Source organism: Balaenoptera acutorostrata, chromosome 20, assembly GCF_949987535.1.
Source record: "Balaenoptera acutorostrata chromosome 20, mBalAcu1.1, whole genome shotgun sequence".
NCBI lineage: Eukaryota > Metazoa > Chordata > Mammalia > Artiodactyla > Balaenopteridae > Balaenoptera > Balaenoptera acutorostrata.
This window is the reverse complement of record NC_080083.1, coordinates 61,081,310-61,100,111: the sequence shown is the minus strand read 5'-3', so window position 1 is coordinate 61,100,111 and position 18,802 is coordinate 61,081,310. Positions and strand designations below refer to the sequence as shown.

General features: G+C 39.5%; 1 protein-coding gene across 11 annotated transcripts in view; it reads left to right on the top strand.

Moving 5' to 3' along the window:
• The window catches only part of KCNJ16 (potassium inwardly rectifying channel subfamily J member 16), a 358,272-nt gene that overhangs the window by 298,491 nt on the left and 40,979 nt on the right, over positions 1–18,802 (top strand). For 5 of the 11 annotated variants that reach the window (XM_007185584.2, XM_007185583.2, XM_057536931.1 and 2 more), the window contains exons 1-2: positions 4,932–5,019; positions 7,357–7,462. The exons of 3 other annotated variants lie outside the window; for them this stretch is intronic. The gene's annotated coding sequence lies outside the window, so the exon portion shown is untranslated. Of the gene's footprint in view, positions 1–4,931; positions 5,020–7,356; positions 7,463–18,802 lie in introns of those variants that run through there. 3 more of the 11 variants (XM_057536933.1, XM_057536932.1, XM_007185588.2) reach the window with 2 other exon arrangements.

The window sequence follows — 18,802 nt, the reverse complement described above, 5'->3', positions numbered from 1 at the left end:
ACCGCTTTTCAGTGTATAAGCACTTCGTCCAGAGAAATAGGATTTACGCTGTGTTTGGGCACACCTTCACATGGCATGCTGGACAGTTTACAGAGCTCTCTCAGGGCACAGTTTCAGTTAATGCCCACAACTCAAGAGTAAATCCTACCAGTAAATGCGGGCATGACTGGGGAGTACAAGGAAGCCAGCACATGCTCCGAAAGATCTGCTTCAACTGCTTCTCCTGGATGTCGGAAATTCCATGGCTACGAATGCATTCTTTTGCATTAAAACAAGAGCTCCTTGACAAAGGTTAAAAAGCAAGATTCAAAATTGTGAATATAATTGAATCTCAATTTTTTTCTTAAACCAAAAGGAAAAAAGACTGGAAATAACTTCCAAAGGAAATTGAGGCTGGTGATTAATTTTATTGTCTCCTTTGCACTTTTATTCATAGTATCTACAATAAACATACGTAACTTGAATATCCAAGAGAGATTCTTGAAGGTATTCTCTCAATTTTTTCCCTCCTCTGGGAAGGGTAACGCAGCTCTTAACCTGTTAGCGTGATTCATTCAGTGTATCAAGCTCTTTTGAATGATACAGTAAATTGCATCATTTGTATTTAAATCTTTTGCTGGAATAGTGTGCATCTGCTTATAACAATGCTGAACTGGATTTCTCCTTGAGGAAGCAAAGTCAAGTTAACTTTTTTTTCCCTTTGCCTCTTATTGTGTATATTCTGAAGGGCTTGGAACATGGTAAAACACAGTCCTTCAAGTGGAAATGAGACACCAGGAAGGAAAATTGTGAGAGATGGGATGATAAAGAGAGAAGAAAACTCAGGCACAGTCCAGCGATTAGGATGTTGGGTGGAGCATAAGGGCAGCAAAAGAGTCTCGGGCCTTCGGAGAGGTGGAAATGGACAAGGGATTGTAGGGAAGCTGGTTGAGACAGTGAACTGAAGAAAAGGGTCAAGGAGAGTAAAATCAGTCAGTCAGTCAATGTCTCTGGTCTCCAAATATGGTATGCTTACTTACTTAAAAAAAGCATTAATTCCTTAGTATCTATTGTGTTACTGTTTTGTGCTAGACACTTTGTTGGATTCAGCGATGGATAAGATCCAGTCAATCCTTACCCGCTAGAATTTAAAATTTGGTGAAGGAAAAGACACATGCAACCAAAAAACCACAACATATAGATTGGAAGGGATAGTGCCTTTAAAAAGTTTATTCTTTTTAAAGATTATTTTTTAAATAAACTGTGAATTGATATTTATAGTAGGCAAGGAAGGAGTTAGTAAAAGGAACCTTGAAGGAAAGATAGAATTGTTTTCAAGACTATTTTTTAGAGCAGTTTTAGGTTTACAGTCACATCGAGGGGAGGCAGAGAGATTTCCCATATACCCTCTCCTGCTACATAGGCTTAGCCTCTACCACTACCAACATCACTCACCAGAAAGGTACATTTTTGTTTGTTTGTTTTTACTAAGGATGAACTTCCATTGACATATCATAACTACCCAAGGAATCACCATAGTATACTTTAGGGTTCACTCTTGGTGTTGTACATTCTGTGGATTCAGACAATTGTATGATGATATATATCCATCACTGTAATATCATACAGGGTGTTTTCACTGCTCTGAAAACCCTCTGTGCTCTGCCTATTCATCTCTCCCCTCCTCTACCCCTCACCAACCCCTGATCTTTTTACTACCTCCATAATTTTCGCTTTTTCAGAATGTCATATAGTTGGAATCACACATTATGTAGGCTTTTCAGATCGCTTTCTTTCACTTAGTAACAGGCATTTAAGGTTTCTCCATGTATTTTCATGGCTTGATAGTTTGTTTCCTTTTAGCACTGCTTAATATTCCATTGTCTGGATGTACCACTGTTTATTCACCTACTGAAGGATGTCTTGGTTCCTTCTAAGTATTGACAATTGTGAGTAAAACTGCTATAAATATATGTGTACAGGTTTTTGTGTAGATTTTTAACTCTTTGGGGTAAATACCAAGGAGCACAACTGCTGAGTTGGATGTACAAAAGATAGGATTCTAAATTGTAGAAATTCAGTTGGCTTGGAGTTAACCCTGTGTTATTCATTAATCAGAAAAGAGGATCAGTGTCTTTGGAGAAGAGGGAATTGCATAGTTTAGCTAACTCAGGGATTTGCAAGCATTTCTCTGTAAAGGGCCAGATACTAAATATTGGCGATTTTGAGGGCCACATGGTGTCTGTTGAGGCTCTGAGGGTCATCAAATTCTACTGTTGTAGGGTGAATGCAGCCATGGACAAGATGTAAACGAATGAAAGAGTGGGGCTGTGTTCTAATAAAACTGTTTATGGGTACTGAAGTTTGAATTTCATATAAATTTCATATCACAAAATATCATTCCTCTTCTCATTTTCCCCCCACCATTTAAAAATGTAAAAACTATTCTTAGTTCCCAGGTCTTACAAAAACAGGAGTAAGGCCAAACAAACAAAACATTTTGTCCATGACAGATCTAGAATAGTAATACCTCAATTCTAGACTCTAGAATTTTGTATAGTATATAGAATTGGTATAGTTTATCTTCTTTTTAGAGTCTATCTTCTTTTTAGACCAGTACTAAAATCACCAGACAGCAGTAAAGTACAGATGATTGAAAAAGAGATCATGTATCCAACTTCTTATATTCAAGTCATGGATTCTTTCCTCATCTTGTCATTTGACAAATCTTAAAACAAAACAGGCCCCTTCAATTTACCTCAGTTTCTCTCTGTGTTTTGGGGGGATCGCGGCTCCCCAAAGCTGAACTTCAATACATTAAATTTTCAGTTAAGGTAGATTTAGGAAGCATAGGATGCAACAGAAAAGCCAATCCAGAGAATCATTTTATTTGGCTTTAGAAAGTGTTTTTCTGCTTACATGTGAGTATGGGTGTGTCTGGTGTTCTGGGAATTTACTTCAAACAAAGGAATGAGGCGCGCAGTGATGATCTGACTCGGACTTGGGATGCCGTCCAGTTTCCCCATCTTTTCTCCTATCCTGCTCCTCTCTTTCGTCTTTTTTATTCCGTGTTTAGCGGCCTCATCTTCTCCTATCAGTCCGAACACTCACCTAAACAAAGCCACCTTCCCTGAGATTGTCCTTGCAGAGGAGAGAGAGTTATGTGTAAGTCCTTTCAGATGGACCACTGATAAGGGAACCTTAGCTTTCCAAAAGCCGGGAACAGAGCAGAGTAACTGATAATACTCACTAAGCAATCACGTAGGCCTTATTATGCATACACCACCATGAAAGTGGCCTTGATCTGTATGGAAATGTAGACATTTCTCCAGTCTTCAGATTTCTTGGCAGAAAAGTTGACCTCTGGGTCCACTGCTTCCCTGACATTTATGGGTGATTTAAAAGATACGTCCCTTGGAGGGTTCAAACTCTTCTACTGGTTACTGTGTAACAGGTTGCAAATCACATGCTCCTATGAGAATGTCAAAACCTGATTGATAGCTAACAGGTTTGAAACACTGAGTATCAGCCTGAATGGGAGCTGTTGTTGTTATGATTATTATTCCCATTTTACAGATGAGGAAACTGGGATACAGAGAGATTAAGCAGCTCCCAGTGTCACAAAGCCAGTAAGTGACAGCACCAACATTGAAATCCACTACTGCTTCCTCAGGAGTTCATGCTTTTACAGCTGCATAGCACAGAGAGATCAGCTCGGTGCTTTGTGACCCCCTAGAGTGGTGGGATAGGGAGGGTGGGAGGGAGCTGCAAGAGGGAGGGGATATGGGGATGTATGTATACGTGTAGCTGATACATTTTGTTATAAAGCAGAAACTAACACAACGTTGTAAAGCAATTATACTCCAATAAAGATGTTAAAAAAAATAAAGAGTTCATGCTTTTAAAAATGCAAACAAAACCAAACAACCCCCAAACAGCAACTATCGTCGGAACCTAGACATGGCCCCTTAAATTTGGAGGGTGAACCAAATGAGATGGGCCCTCCCAGATCCCCGTGCTACCAATGCTCTTTGGAGTAAAAAAAAAATGCTAATTCCTCTGCCAGCACAAAACTCCTTTTGCAATCTCCTGGATACAGCTGCCCCAGGTTCTGAAGAGCTTGGGTGGTTATTTCTTTAGTTTCTTGTGGCTGCTTTACACATGTTTGGGAACTTACTCTAGACTCTACCACCTCTTCACTTATTAATCAGTTTTGTGACTCCTGGTCAGCCAGCTTGACCCCATGAGCACCTCAACATTTTGTTTCACCCCTGAGGACTAATTGCTGGGGCAGAGGAACTGTCAGATTGTACGTTCTGGATCCGGACAACAGCCTGTGGTTTATTCATCATCTCTGTCTTAAACTCTGATTCTTGAGGTTGGTGCGTGTGGGGCAAACCTTTAGCCTCCAACTCTGTCTTCTGTTTACCAAGGTGTATTCAACTGTGGATGCCGGTTCTTTGGAACTGCGCTGCATGGGGTAAATGATCATTAAAGGCATGTTGAATAAAGGGATGAGTGGCTGCTTAGCTCTTTCTGGTTGTCTTGTCTCAGTTTTCATTGGCATCCCATCTCAACCCTGACCTGCTAAGGTGTACACAAAGAACTCTGGTGAAAAGAGCTTCTTTGCATCGCTCAGACCAAGTCTGAAAACTTAGCTCCCAATAACCCTGTTGGTAAATATTTGAGTCACTTACAGGCATAGTTGAACATATTCCTGGCCCAGGAAATCTTCCTCCTTTGTATCCCAGCCCGAGTGAAAAGTGAGTCAGGGTGTGCTTGGGTGACCTTCTCCCCGTCCTTTCTCCTGTGGTACAGAGGTGCTCAGCTGACCGGCTATTGCCTGCTTTATAAGATGCCAAGGGCTGCCTAGGTAGATTCCCAGGGTGGAGCTGTAGGAACCAACCAGTGTCAATGGTTAACCCAGGTTCTTGGTGTCTGGAGCTTTTCCTTCCTGTATTATTAACTAAAGAACATTTTTACCATTGCCCAGCCGTGAGCACCCAGCTCGTAGATCCTCTGTGGAGACAGTGAACCCAGGTAAGCATTGCTCTATTATTGTCATTATTCAAAGTCATCCAGCCTATGTTTTGCTCACGCTGGCCTCTTTGATTAGGAAGCAGCAATGCTTTGTATCCAGCAATGTAAATATTAGTGTTGAATTAAATGCAGTTAAGAGAATGTAATTTCCTATGCAAGGGCTTTAAGTAGGAGTCTGTGTGTCATTTTCCTTGAGTTCTTTTGAAACTTTGGTCAAAAACAGTTTCAAATTGGTCTTGAGAGAGTTGACTGAAGAGAGCTTATGTGCCACTGTAGATGTAGGTGTCTAAAAGTGACTTCCTTCTATCCCATATTTAATACCAGATGGAGTATTCTATAACTTCTATCAAAAGCAAATCATGGCATCTGTAGATATGCATACATTTATGAATATATGGCTTCAAGCTTTGGAATGTGTGTTTAAGCATCCCCTAAAAAAACTTCAAGAAAAATAGGTTAATTTTTTCTAAGAATTATATATAGTTATATGAGAGAAAATAAAAACATCCATTTTTCTGGACTTATTTATTTATTTAATTTTATTTATTTTTATGCAGCAGGTTCTTACGAGTTATCTACTTTATACATATTAGTGTATCTGTGGGATGAATTGGGAGATTGGGAGGGACATATATAGACTTATTTTAACATAGATTCGAAGTAGAGAATTTTCTCCTGTTGTGTTCATTGTAATTTCTCTAAGGCTTTTTTCTTGTCCATTAAAATCTTAGAACTTTTGTCTTTGAGTATCTATTCAGAAAATTATAGATATATCAATTCTTGCTCTCTGGACACCATGAATTCTTTAGCATATAAAATCAAATTGTCTCCCTTGTTGCTGGATATAGGTGGTAAACACGAACTTTTCTTATAAAGCTGATGGATTTTGGTCATTTGCATTATACTCTTATACAGTCATAGGAACTGAAAGGTCATTAGGGAAATAAGACTGGAGTATTTGTGCTAAACACTACCCTTACAGCTACAAGAGACAGACCCTTAAGAAGAAAGCAATATATTAATGTACCTTTGCCACTTTACTTTGGAAACTGTAGACCAACCACTCTCTTAAGAAGAAAACAATATATTAATGTACCTTTGCCACTTTACTTTGGAAACGGTAGACCAACCACTCTGTAAGTCAGATTTTAACCAACAGAGTGACTTGAAATGCCTAAGCCACAGCTATTTTGTGGAATGCCATTTAAGAGTTCCTGAACTTAAGCCAAAAATAAGCTTAAAGGTGAACAGGGTCCAGAGTTCAATTCAATTCAAATCAGCAGAGAGAGAGAAAGAGGGAGAGAGAGAGAGAAACAGAGACAGACACAGACAGTGAGAGGACCAGAGTAACTGATAGACGTAATTCCTGCTTAAGTTTATTTTTAGAACATGAGCACTGTGATAAAATCGAGGCATTAATCCCATGCAAAACAAGACCATGACAACATTTGAAACTGGAAGAAAAGACTGAAGTGGAAGGGACACTCACGATGCTATTCTAATGCATTTTCCTAAATAAGTGCATTTTTATTTGCAAAAGAACAAGAGTTTTAAAGGACACTGAAAAATCTGTTTTTTCCATTGTGCATGTGAATGGTGAGTCCACGTCAAGACTTGGATATAAATGAGTTGAAAGTAAGAAAATAGCATAAGGTAGAGTTTTTGGAAAAACAACAGATATATAAAGGGTATTTAGAATAAATATTTATAACCAAGACCACCCAAGGATTTGGTTGAATCATTTCTTTTTTGAATTCGTAAAACCCATCATTTAACAAACTGTTTAGCTTTTGTCCCCTGTGAATTTATCCTTCAGTTACTTCCTTGTTCTAGGAAAAGTGGCCTCAAATCTAACTTTAGGAACAGTGGATGGAAAATGTCATTATTTCAGGCATCACATAGACTATAAATATTTCTATGGTAGCTTGGGGAAGTAAGCATTTATGTGCTTACTATGTTCTGGATGATTAAATACAATATTCATTGGGTCTTCACTACAAGTTTGAAAGGAGCTATTATATTCATTTTATAGATGAAGATTAGGTTTTCCACTTTCTGGCTGTGTTATCTGGGAAAGTCAACGTAACTGCTTCAGGTCTAAGCTTCAAACTCAGTCTTGTGTGAATTCCACAGTGCATGTGCTTCTCGTTACCAGATGATATCCTACCTTTTCTAACATTATGATACTAAGAGTTATTAGGCTTGATACAAACAGCAAAAGGGAAATGTCCCCAGAAGGTCTCACACATATGATCTTTGTCCGAGGACGTGGCTGAGAACACAGACGGGTGACCAAGACCCTCTCTCTTGAACCGACGAGTGATGTTTTCTCCACAGATAATCGGCTTCAACAAACCGATGGGATACCTATCATCACGGCTCCATCCCTCTACGGTAGCGGAAAACTTAACCCTGAAGAAGCTACCCTGATTCTTTTTATAAGGTGATGACTGACACTGCTCTTCTTTCCTAGGCATTTATGTCACACTGATAAAAGCAGTTCTTCCAGAATGGAGGACATTTTGCTCTTTGTTTTTCCTGCTAGTACCATTGTTTTGAATAATGGGAAAGAACTAAGTTAATGTTCTTAAGAAGGCAATGACCTACATTTTGTCTGTGAAAAAAGAAACTCTAGAATTCGGATTCTTTTTTTTTTTCCCCTGCCACCATAGTCTCAAGCCCTTGACCTCTATAAGACACTAACATGGAGTTAATGGGTCACTTGGTCATTTCCCTGATTTGATTGTTATTGCACTTAGCGAAAAAATCCACTTTTTTCTAATTTATTCACTGATGATCCTCTCAACAAATATTTATTAAATATAAAAAAGTCCTAAAGAAGGAGGGTTCAGTGGGAGATGATTTATTGCATTGAAACCATTTTCCTTAGGAAGTTAACATTAGTGAAGGAGGAAAAACAGATAACTTGTCACTGAGTGATACAACACTTCATCTATTTAACATATTTATTGATTGACTGCTGTGTGCCAGGCACTAATTAGACATCAAAATATATTGATGAAAAGAAAAAGACAAAAGTCCCTGCCTTCATGAATCTTGTATTTTAGTTAGATGTTGACGGAGACTATCAATAAGTAAAATAAATTGCACGTCAAAGGTGATAAGTCTTTATGGAGGAAAATAATAGGGGAAGAAATTAGGTGTGGGAGGGGGAGGAGTGAGAATATTGTATGAGTTATTTTAGAACAACAAACATCTGTTATCTCCGAGTTTGTGTTGGTCGGGAAGCCAGGCTTATCTGGGTCCTCTGGATCACTGGTCTGTCAGGCTGCAGACACAGAGTCCAGTGGGACCGCAGGCATCTCAAGCCTCGCCCGGGGGAGGATTCTCTTCCAAGCTTAATCACATGGTACTTGGCAGGATTTGGCTCCTCTGGGGCAGTTGGATGGGGGGCTCAGTCTCTACTAGTTGTTGGCTAGAGACCTCCTTCAGTTCCTTGCCACTTGGGCCTGTCCATAAAACAGCGCCCAACATGGCAGCTGGTTTCCATTAGCTCCAGTGAGCAAACAGGCAAGACAGAGGGCAGAGTCTTTCTCTAGCCTGATCTTGGACATGACGTCGCCTCAGTTTGGCCATATTCTGTTGATTAGAAATGAGTCACTTGTTCCAGCCAGCCCTCAAGGAGAGGGAATTTCACAAAAGTATGAACCCCAGGAGGCAAGGATCACTGGGGACCGTCGCCAAAGCCACTTGACACAGGTTTACATGTTTAAATAGGATGGTCAGAGAGAGCTTCACTAAGTAGGTGAAATTTGGTCCAAGTCCTGGAGGTGGTGAGGAATTGGGCAAGGCGGATACCTTGGAACAGAACAGCCAGTGCAGAGCTCTGACGTGCTGGGCATATTCGAGAAACCACAAGGAGCCCAGTGTGGCTGAAGCAAGTTACAGAGGGAAGAGTAGTAGTGGATGAGGTCATCTTTGTGCCAGGATTTTTTTCCAAGATGGAGAGGATTCTGCAAGCTAAATACGTCTGAGATGTTTTTTTGAGATGTTGGAAAAAACCAGGGTAGGTATAGATTTGAATAGTTAAGAGAGGAAAAATATTGTGTATGGCAGGCAGGTGATGGTGATAAACAAAAGACAGAAGTGGGAAATGAGGGTAAATGAAGACCTGGCTCCTCCATCTTGACAGATGGAAAAATAAAAAGGTATCTGAACACCAAGGCTGTGCTGAGGTAATGACCTGCTACTCACCAAATGAGACTTGTAAGGAACACAGCAATCTCATCAACACAGAAACTCATGCCAGCTGTTGCCAGCAGACAAAGCAAATGTAGATTTCTTGGGTGGTAAACACCATTAGAAGGCTTTCTCCAAATGCCTCTCTTCTGATTAGGATGTACCCCCTCTCAGATTTTAGCAAGTAATGACCGAAAAGTCACCCGCCGGGTCTTAGCATCTTCAAATGGTCACTTTGTTGGAAACCGTGGGAGTAAGGACTCGAAACAAACGGTCCTTCTGAGATGCGTATGGTCTTAGTCTATCAGGGCTGCTATGCAAAAATACTACAGACTGGGTGGTTTAAACACAAACATTTATTTCTCACAGTCCTGGAGGCTGGAAGTCTAAGATCGAGGTGCTGGAACATTTGGTATCCGGTGAGACCCACTTCCTGGTTCATACAGGGCTGTCTTCTCACTGTGTCCTCATATGGCAGAAGAGGCGAGAGAGCTCTCTGGGATCTCTGAGGGCTCCACCCTCATGACCTAATCACCTTCCAAAGGCCCCACCTCCTAAATCCATCACATTGCGGGGTTAGGATTTCAACAGATGAATTTGGGGAGGATACAAGCATTCAGTATGTAGCATCGATGAATGTGGAAATAAACTCAGATCGGTTGTTTTCGGTTACAGTTTCTAGGCCCAAGAGCTCAGCTTCAGGGAAAAAAACGGCTTGTCTACACCCTGTAATGATTGTACTGGGGGATCCCTGTGCAGGGACACTTGCATCCTGCCCTCTTAGCTGGCCAGCCTCAGCGGACTTGGAGGAGAATTCTTTCTCTCATCATTTTTAGGCCATACGTACCCTGGACTTTGTAGTTATTTAAACATAAGCGGTGGATGACTTTATTTTTTCTTATAGCTGCTCTTCAGTGAAAAAGATGGGATCGATTTTTCTCCCTTCCTGTCCCTCCAGGGTTTTCTACTCTAAAATCAAGGATTCAGATGCACAATGTGTATAGCATTTTAAAGAGGCTTCTACTTTTAAAAAGTTTTCTAGTTACATTGGCTCCACATTCACTCTCTTTCAAAAGTAGGCCTGAAACTGTCCACAGATGCACAGGAAAACTGAAAAAAGTCAATCATCTAAGAAACAGCCCCAAAATAGATTTACCCAACAGTTCCACATAAAGAAGGTGATTTTTACCTTAACAATGTCCAGAAGTATCACCTCAAGTTCTGATTTTATGTAAAATATGAGTATAGTTTTAAAGACTTCAAACGGTTGCATGGCTTTAGATTATGTTCCATAAGATTTATTCTTTTAACTCAAAAAGAAGCACTCAGTTATTCTTTCTGTACTTAAAGAAAAAAGTATGTTCCAGCACACATGACAAAAACATATTTCATCACAATGAATTTTCATTTTTCATTATACTCCGTTTTAAATTAGAACCATGTTCCAATGCAATCAATAATCATTTATTGGGTCTGGTACCAAGATAACAAAGACCTGGTCCTTGCCCTCGGTCTGGCAGAAAAAGGCAGATCTGCAAACAATTAAGGGCAATTCAATGACCTAGTACCATGATAACATGAGATATGATGAGCACACCAACGAATTGAACTTTTTTTCACGAAAGCAATAAGGTGATTGATAGACAAATTTGTGGCATGTTGCTCTTGTCCTGGGTATGCTTTTGGAATTCAGAACTTTTAGGCACTGAAATATTGTTTTTACTATGAACCCTTTTGTGAGATTTTTTGTTGCCAGAAGCTTACTCTGACAGTTCCCTTAGAATTATTGTTTTCTTTACCAATTGTTTATTGGTAACTGTATCAGGGTTATCCAGAGAAATAGAACCAATAGGATACATATATAGAGAGAGAAGGAGAGGTAGAAAGAGATTTAATATAAGGAATGGGTCATATGTTTGTGAGGGCTGGCAAGTCTGAAATCTGTAGGGTAGGCTGGCAATCTGGAAATTAAGAGTTAATATTGCAGTCTTGCGTCCAAAATTTGCAAAATTTGCAGAGTAGGCCAGCAGGCAGGAAACTCAGGTATGTTGCAGCCTTGAGGCAGAACTGCTTCTTCTAGCTTCTTTGGGAAACCTCAGTCTTTGCTCCTAATCCCTTCACCTGTTGGATGAGGCCCACCCTCACTATGGAGGGTCATCTATCAATACTTTACTTAAAGTCTACAGATCATAAATGTTCATCACATCTAACAAACATCTTCACAACAATATCCAGAATGGCATTTGACCAAACAACTGGGCACCATGGCCTGGCCAAACTGATACATAAAATAACCCATCCCAGGAACACAGGGTATCTTCACAACGATTGTATTTTGCCCTACCATTATTAGACATTCTAAGCTTGAAGCTTCAGTTTCTGTAAAAGAAATTAACTATATTTTACTCATTATATACATTTAAGATTCCATAAGATGGAGATACCTAAAAATACCATCATTTTTGTATAGACGCATCCAGTAATTTAATACAGCATTTTCAGTGCTACAATTTTTTAATAAGGCAACCTGGACAAAGAGAAAATGATTTCTTTTAATTCAGGCAAAGAAAAAGACACCACAGTCCAGCCTTCTAATGGCTTTGTCTCTTAACTTCACTATCTATACCATATATTTCAGCTACTATATATTCTCTCCTAGATTTTTGTATAGTTTATATATTTTCTTTTTTTTAAAATTTTATTGGCGTATAGTTGATTTACAACGTTGTGTTAGTTTCAGGTGTGCAGCAAAGTTATTCAGTCATACATATACATATATTCATTCTTTTTCAGATTCTTTTCTCATATAGATGGTCACAGTATATTGAGTAGAGTTCCCTATGCTATACAGGGGGTCCTTGTTGGTTATCTATGTTATGTATAGTAGTGTGTGTATGTTAATCCCAGGCTCCTGATTTATCCCTCCCCCCTACATTTCCCCTTTGGTAACCATAAATCTGTTTTCTATATCTATAAGTCTGTTTCTGTTTTGTAAATAAGTTCATTTATGTCATTTTTAAAATTAGATTCCACATATAAGTGATATCATATGGTATTTGTCTTTCTCTGTCTGAGTTACTTCACTTAGTATGATAATCTCTAGGTCCATCCATGTCGCTGCGAATGGCATGATTTCTTTCTTTTTTATGGCTGAGTATGTGTAGTATATTTTTCATATGTATGAGGCCTGCCCCCCAATGACTATGTTCACAGTAGTAGCAACATGCCAGGAGCTTTGAGAGGCCACAAGGTAAACATGGTGTATCTTTTTGAAGCATGAATTTAACTCAACGGTTTGGATGGAGAATAGACGAACTAAATCATTTAAGTGATAAGCAGGTTAAGTAATTATTTTTGTAATGCAGTATATATTTTAAAGAAAAATCATAAGACTGGAATATTTTGAGCTTGGGCTCAGTCCGATGTGTCATATTCTCAGATCTCCTAGGATTTTGGGTAGGGATAACGGTAATATACTCATTTCTCTTTTGTTTTTTTCAGATTTTTTTAATGGACAGTTTTGAGAAGCACTGTTAAAGGAGGATTTTTGTGAGGTTAAATACATGGGTTAGGTTAGTACTTGATTAGTTAAGGGGCTCTGCCCGCCTCCACCCCACCCAAATAGCTACTCACCCACAGACTTGGCAGTCTTCTCACAACTATGTACTTATCTCATGTGAGACCGTCCCGAACAATAGTCATTCAGGACATTCTGTCTCTACTTTGGAAAAATAAGCCAAAGTAGCCTCAAGAAACAAGGCACCTGGCATAAGGGCTGGACCACAAAAATTCTAGTAGATCTCTGATTCAGGGTTCTTCTATGTGGAAGCCACTGCCTTGAGTCTGCTGAACAAGAGCTTAATGAGACTCACCAACCTGCACTTACCTGAAAGACGCACCCAGCCATCCTGATGAACTATGAGGTTATTAACTGACCTTTTAGTGTTCTTGTCATGTACTATTGAGTTCTATTTATAGATGGCATAATAAAATCCTTCCCTGGACTTGCAACTAAAATTAGAGAAGGTGCCAGAGTCTTAGAGGCTGCGAGCTGTGTGCCAGGATTGTCACATCCAGAAGCTTGCTCCTTTGGTTCAGGTCAGAATTGAGTCAACTTGTGGGTGGTTAGAGAACACTCAAGGAGAAAGTAGTGTGGCTAATTTGAGCAAATTAAGACTTATGAGTTACACATATTTAAATTTAGGCTTTGTGAGAATGGAAGGCGGTTTCATTTCCTTCAGACTAAATTTTTATTTAGCTGTACCAGATAACAGTATTGAGTTGGAGATAAGATTACGCCATTTACACCAGGAGTTTAAAAGCTAAAGAAACATTCAGAGAAACAAAACTGAACGAAGCAAAATCATAAACGAGCAGACCCAAACAAAACCTAACAGAAGTAAAATATACTGTGATTTATGTTCACAGCAGGAGTCAGGGCCGTGTTTCCATGCCTTATATTACTGTAGGCAGAATATTTTGTGTGTGCTTTTCCTGAACGTTTGTGTCACCTCATTCCTGTTCTTTGCTGGCATAAAGGAGGGACACTGTTTCTCCAGTTGTGCGTGGAATCTTGTGTGGGAAAAAAGTGACTGTATTAATTATGCACAAAGTAATACCATGATAACTATATCGTGGGCCTGGTTATTTTTGGCATCAAAATAATAGCATTCAGTAACCACATTGCCACTCAGGAGACAGAATGTTGTCATCTTTTACACTTTGGTTTCACGACTTGAACAATGGCATCTCTGTTCTTCTGAGTATGTGCACAATACTCATTCCACTGGGCACTAGGGTATATAAAGATAACTCCATGAGTTCCTTGCCAATGGGAAAGACAAAGCCTATCCAAAAAGGACATGGGCAGAAAAATCAACTTTGCTGGGAAATTGAGGGAAGCTTTACAGTGGAGGTAATACTTGTGTTTCAGCTTGAAGAGAAAAGGAATGTCTGCCTGATCTACAAAGAACCGAACATGTTTGGGAAAATGTGAGAAGTTCAGTGTGGCTGGAGTATAGGGTGCTGGTGTAAGAACTGAGGCCAGGCAGTGACACCTGGGCTAAAGAAGTGGCATGACCTAGCAGTACCTCACCTGGGAAGGCTTTTTATAGGGTTTACCCTTCTCCCCCAAATCACACGCAACTCTAGTTCTAAGACTGAACTACTTACCCATTCATTACCTGCGACTTATTCTGGGAAAGGAGAAGGATTTAATAGAAAATGTAGAGAACAGAGAAGAGATAGAAGAAGCTAATTCCTGATGTTTTTCTGCTTTACAGAGGACTCTTTGATTCTCATGCAGGGTGGGCTTTTTCCAAGACATAGAACTCTTTCTAATGCAAATAACTTAGTAATTGCTCATCAGGGCTCTATTTTCTTCCCAGGTTGTCCATTCGCCATGCTTTATTGTCCTAAACTGCGTGGATATTAACTTGGTGCCACTCTATTTAGGGAGCACGTGGTCAGAATAGTTTTTTTCACACCTGAATGGAGCGCTTGAGATGGGATCAGGGATTCACCTGCAAAGACGCAGCTCCTCTGTGTACCTACCAAGGGATGACCAGATAGACTAAACGGGGCATCATGGCGGTGGAAAGAACACTGGGCTCAAAGTCAGATGCCTTCAGTCTTAGGATCGTTACATATTTATTCTTACTGGACAGTAAGTAGTTCTCCATGGTCAGTTTCCTCATCTATAAAATAAAAATATTCCCATCATTTATAATATTTGACCTTATATAATGGGTGACACATCTGGTGCTGCAAGGCAGGCAGCTGGCAGCACAGGTGGACATGAGGTGAAGGAGGACAGCAGGTGAGAACCAGCAAAGATTAGCTGGAAGCCACCAGGATGAAATGAAGCTCATGTTCATCTCTCACAGCCTTTGAGCTTCCAGTGAGATCATGGGGGTGTCCGGAGGGGAAGAGGCTGCCCCCCGCCATGTAACCCAGGCGCCGCAGAAGCTGAAGGAAGAAACCCAGCAGGAACCACGGGCTCACCTGTTGCTCTGTGCCAACACGTTAGCCAGCAAATCCATGCCAACCTGTGTGAAGTCCCACAGTGCCTTGTGCCCTGTGCCGACCTTCCGATGTAAAGAGAATACAGCTGTTGGTTTACTTCCGCCTTACAGATGTCATGCAGAATGTCTCCCATGGCCCAGGCTAACCTGGAACTATGAAGGAAATGGAATTCTGGAACGTGTAGTCCCAGTTTAGCTAAACTGATAGCATCCAAACCTACCACCTCTGATGCCTGCCATTCAGAATATAAAACAAATGATCGAAACATAGTTCCTGTCTCCAAACAGCTACCTGTATGGTAGGAGAGAGTCTTCCTTCACTCCGATGTGTGTTATAATAGAACTACTTGTGTAATGGAACACAGCACAAAGTGAGAACAATACATGTGAACAAGCTCTGGAAGTATTAAGTTTTTAATGGCTTTGCAGAACCTCATTTTGGCTATTTGATTACCTCTACTTAAAATAGTGAACACTGGAGAATAAATGTGTTCTAGATATTTTAATAAATGTATATTACCTGAGATACCCTCGTCTTTATCTTAGTTCACTTGGGCGAGTGGTGGTGCTGAACGGATAGCAACCAAATCTCTACACTAACCCAGATCTTCTGGTTCGCGTAATTATGTATGCTTATTTAAGTCACCAACCGTTTTTCCACAGAGACGAAGTTTGTTTTGCTTAAGTATAACTTACCCCTCTTTTAACCTGAGGAAAGAAACCCAGAGATATATTAAGAAATTTCTTGACCGGTAGCAAAATTTCTTGACAATGAGAAAAATATAGAAAAAAGCAATGAAGATAGGAAATAGCCTCAACATGCTATGCCAAAACGATATTACGAAAGCTGCTTCTTTATCATCACCATCTTGTATAAATTTTCTCTATTTCCTTATTAGATTATGTTTGACTAACTCTTTCAGCTTAATCTGTCTCAGTTTCTCTTCCTTTGCTGCTTTCTAATAGGGTAGATTTGGTATATTTCAAAGGCGTCGTGTTTTCTCTGTATCACAAAGATAGTGTCACAAGGCTAGGTGGCCTCATCCGTTCTGTGAAGGGTTTGTGTTCACATCCCAAACGTTCTGTTACCAAAGTCGTGGAAAGAAGATATTTCTGCTGAATCTTCCATGAATGATACGAGACTACATGGAGAAACTTATGGGATGTTTCACCTACCAATAACAAAGGAGCATGTGTCATTTCACAGCAGAAATAACATTTTCAATTTACTCCCTGATTTTTATTTAACAAACACAGGGTACTAACTACATGCTGTGCATTGTTCTAAGTGCTTTACAAGTATTCATCCTTCCACCCCCACGAGAAACTTTATTTTTACAGATAAGAAAACAGGAGCACAGAGAGGCCATGAAATGTTCCCAAGGTCACACAGCTAGTAAGTGGCATAGCTGATTTTGGACCAGGCAGCCTTTCTCTATAATAAGTGTTTTAAACCATTAACCCACACCCTCTAAACAACCTCAGTTCCCCATAAATTCATATCTGTGTGATTGTTAGTAATGCTAAATTATATTGACACATAATTTGGGTTATACACCTAACATTCAAGAAACCTTTGTACGCAACTCAGAGTGAAAGCCTGAGGAATGCTCAGGCATTGAAATGATAAAATAGAATCAAACCCTTCCCTCTGAACCCTGCTCTCTGGTTATTGGTTTCTTTGAAGTATTCTATTTTGCACGCCAAACATTAAGTTGTGCTTTCTCTATCAAAGGCATTTAAAGAATAAAAAACAAGCAAATCAGAAACAGAAAAGAAGATATCTGTACTCTATTTAACAGGCAGAACCCCAGCTGCACCAGCACAAGCATCTGTCATTTTCATCAAAAGTTAATAAACACACAAAAAAGTTAATCGACACAAACAGAATTTTAACACCATAAATCAATACGGACTTCACTTCATAAAGCAAATATAATAGCCAATGTAAGGAAAGTAATAATTCATTGATGGGGGAAAATACAATCGTTCTTTATGGTCCTAATGACATATGGAAATCTGTTGGCTTTAATACCAAGTATTGAACTAATACCAAACGAACCATTTGTTTGAGGGGAAAAATATGATAAAAGTCGAGCCCAATGGGCCTTGACAGAGTTCTTAGTTTAGAGTAGAAAGTCTCCCTTTAATTAATTCAGTATAAAATAGACCCCTTCTTTGTGCCAGTGAATATTAAGTTCATTAGTTAGAAGTCGCTGCTCGTGATACGCAAATATTTACAATGGAAGTTTTCATGGAGAAAGTAGAAGCAGCCTTAGTTTTCACTCTTGCATTAAAATTAATTAAGAATAACAGTGAGTGATATGAAGTCACCTGTGTTAACTATTTATGGCATAGCAAATCCTGTATTTCATTGGTTCTGCCATTTATTACAAATGAAGTCAAATTTATATCTTGAGAAAGAGCATCCAACAAAGCCAGTGATCAGCATAATGAAATTGTATTTTTAATAGTAAAATATTTTCCGTATTCTCTGAAAGAAAAAGAAAAAACAATACTTCCAAAGAAAGAAAGCTGTTAGCATTACATTTTTACTATTTAAAAATAATTACATGAAAATAATTATTAATCATTTTCCAGGATTCATCATAAAAATGTCTCTTGAAGAAATAGGATGTTTACTTCTTAAGTTGAAAACAAAAACTGTTGGAAAAATTTGGCAGTTGCCCTACCCGTAGGACTGTTAGTGTGTTCATGTTAAAGATCCCTGAATTCCTGAAGGTTCTAATAAACTTCTTTGTTGTGCTTGGCATTTCCTTTTGCGTAGTCTCAGCTTTTAAACTAAAGACCAGATCCTTCACTCGCATATTTTTGTTTTTCTCTTTTTCTGATTTGATTCCTAATGAAAATAACAAACATTTGTGGGTAGCACTTCAAAGCTTAGAAAATTCTTTTACAACAGTGATCACATCTTCAAAACGACTCTGTGAGGTGAGTGAGAGTAAAGTAGCAGAATTCTCACTGTAATGATGGGAATGCTTAGGCTCAGGTCAATGAAGCCATACGTGGCACCCAAGGGAACTCAGACTCCAGGGTTTCGACTCCAGATCCATTCCTCTTTCAAAAAACGTGCAAATCCTACAGATTCTCCTTTTCTCTTCCATCTCTGCAGTAGAGAAATCTTCTTAAAAGGATAACAAGTGATTTCTTAGCGTGCAATCGGTTTGTATTGTAGAATCAGGCAGACCTGGGTTTTAATCTAGACTCTGCCCCTTATGCCCTATGTGATTTAGGCTAGAGATTCTCAAAGTGTGTCCCGGCCCTCGAAGCATTAGAATCACCTGGGAACTTGTAAAAAATGCAAATTCTCAGGCTCCATCTCAGACCTACTGAATCGGCAGCTGTGGGGATGGAGTCCAGTGTAGCTAACAAACCTTCCAGGTGCTTCGGATCCACATTCAAGTTTGGAAACCAGGGGAATGTATAGGCCAAGGCACTTCACCACTATCAAACTTCTGTTTCTCTTTAAATTGGGTCAGTGATAGAGTTTTGGGGGGCAAGAATATGAAACAGCGAATACGTAGCAGACAAGCGCTCTA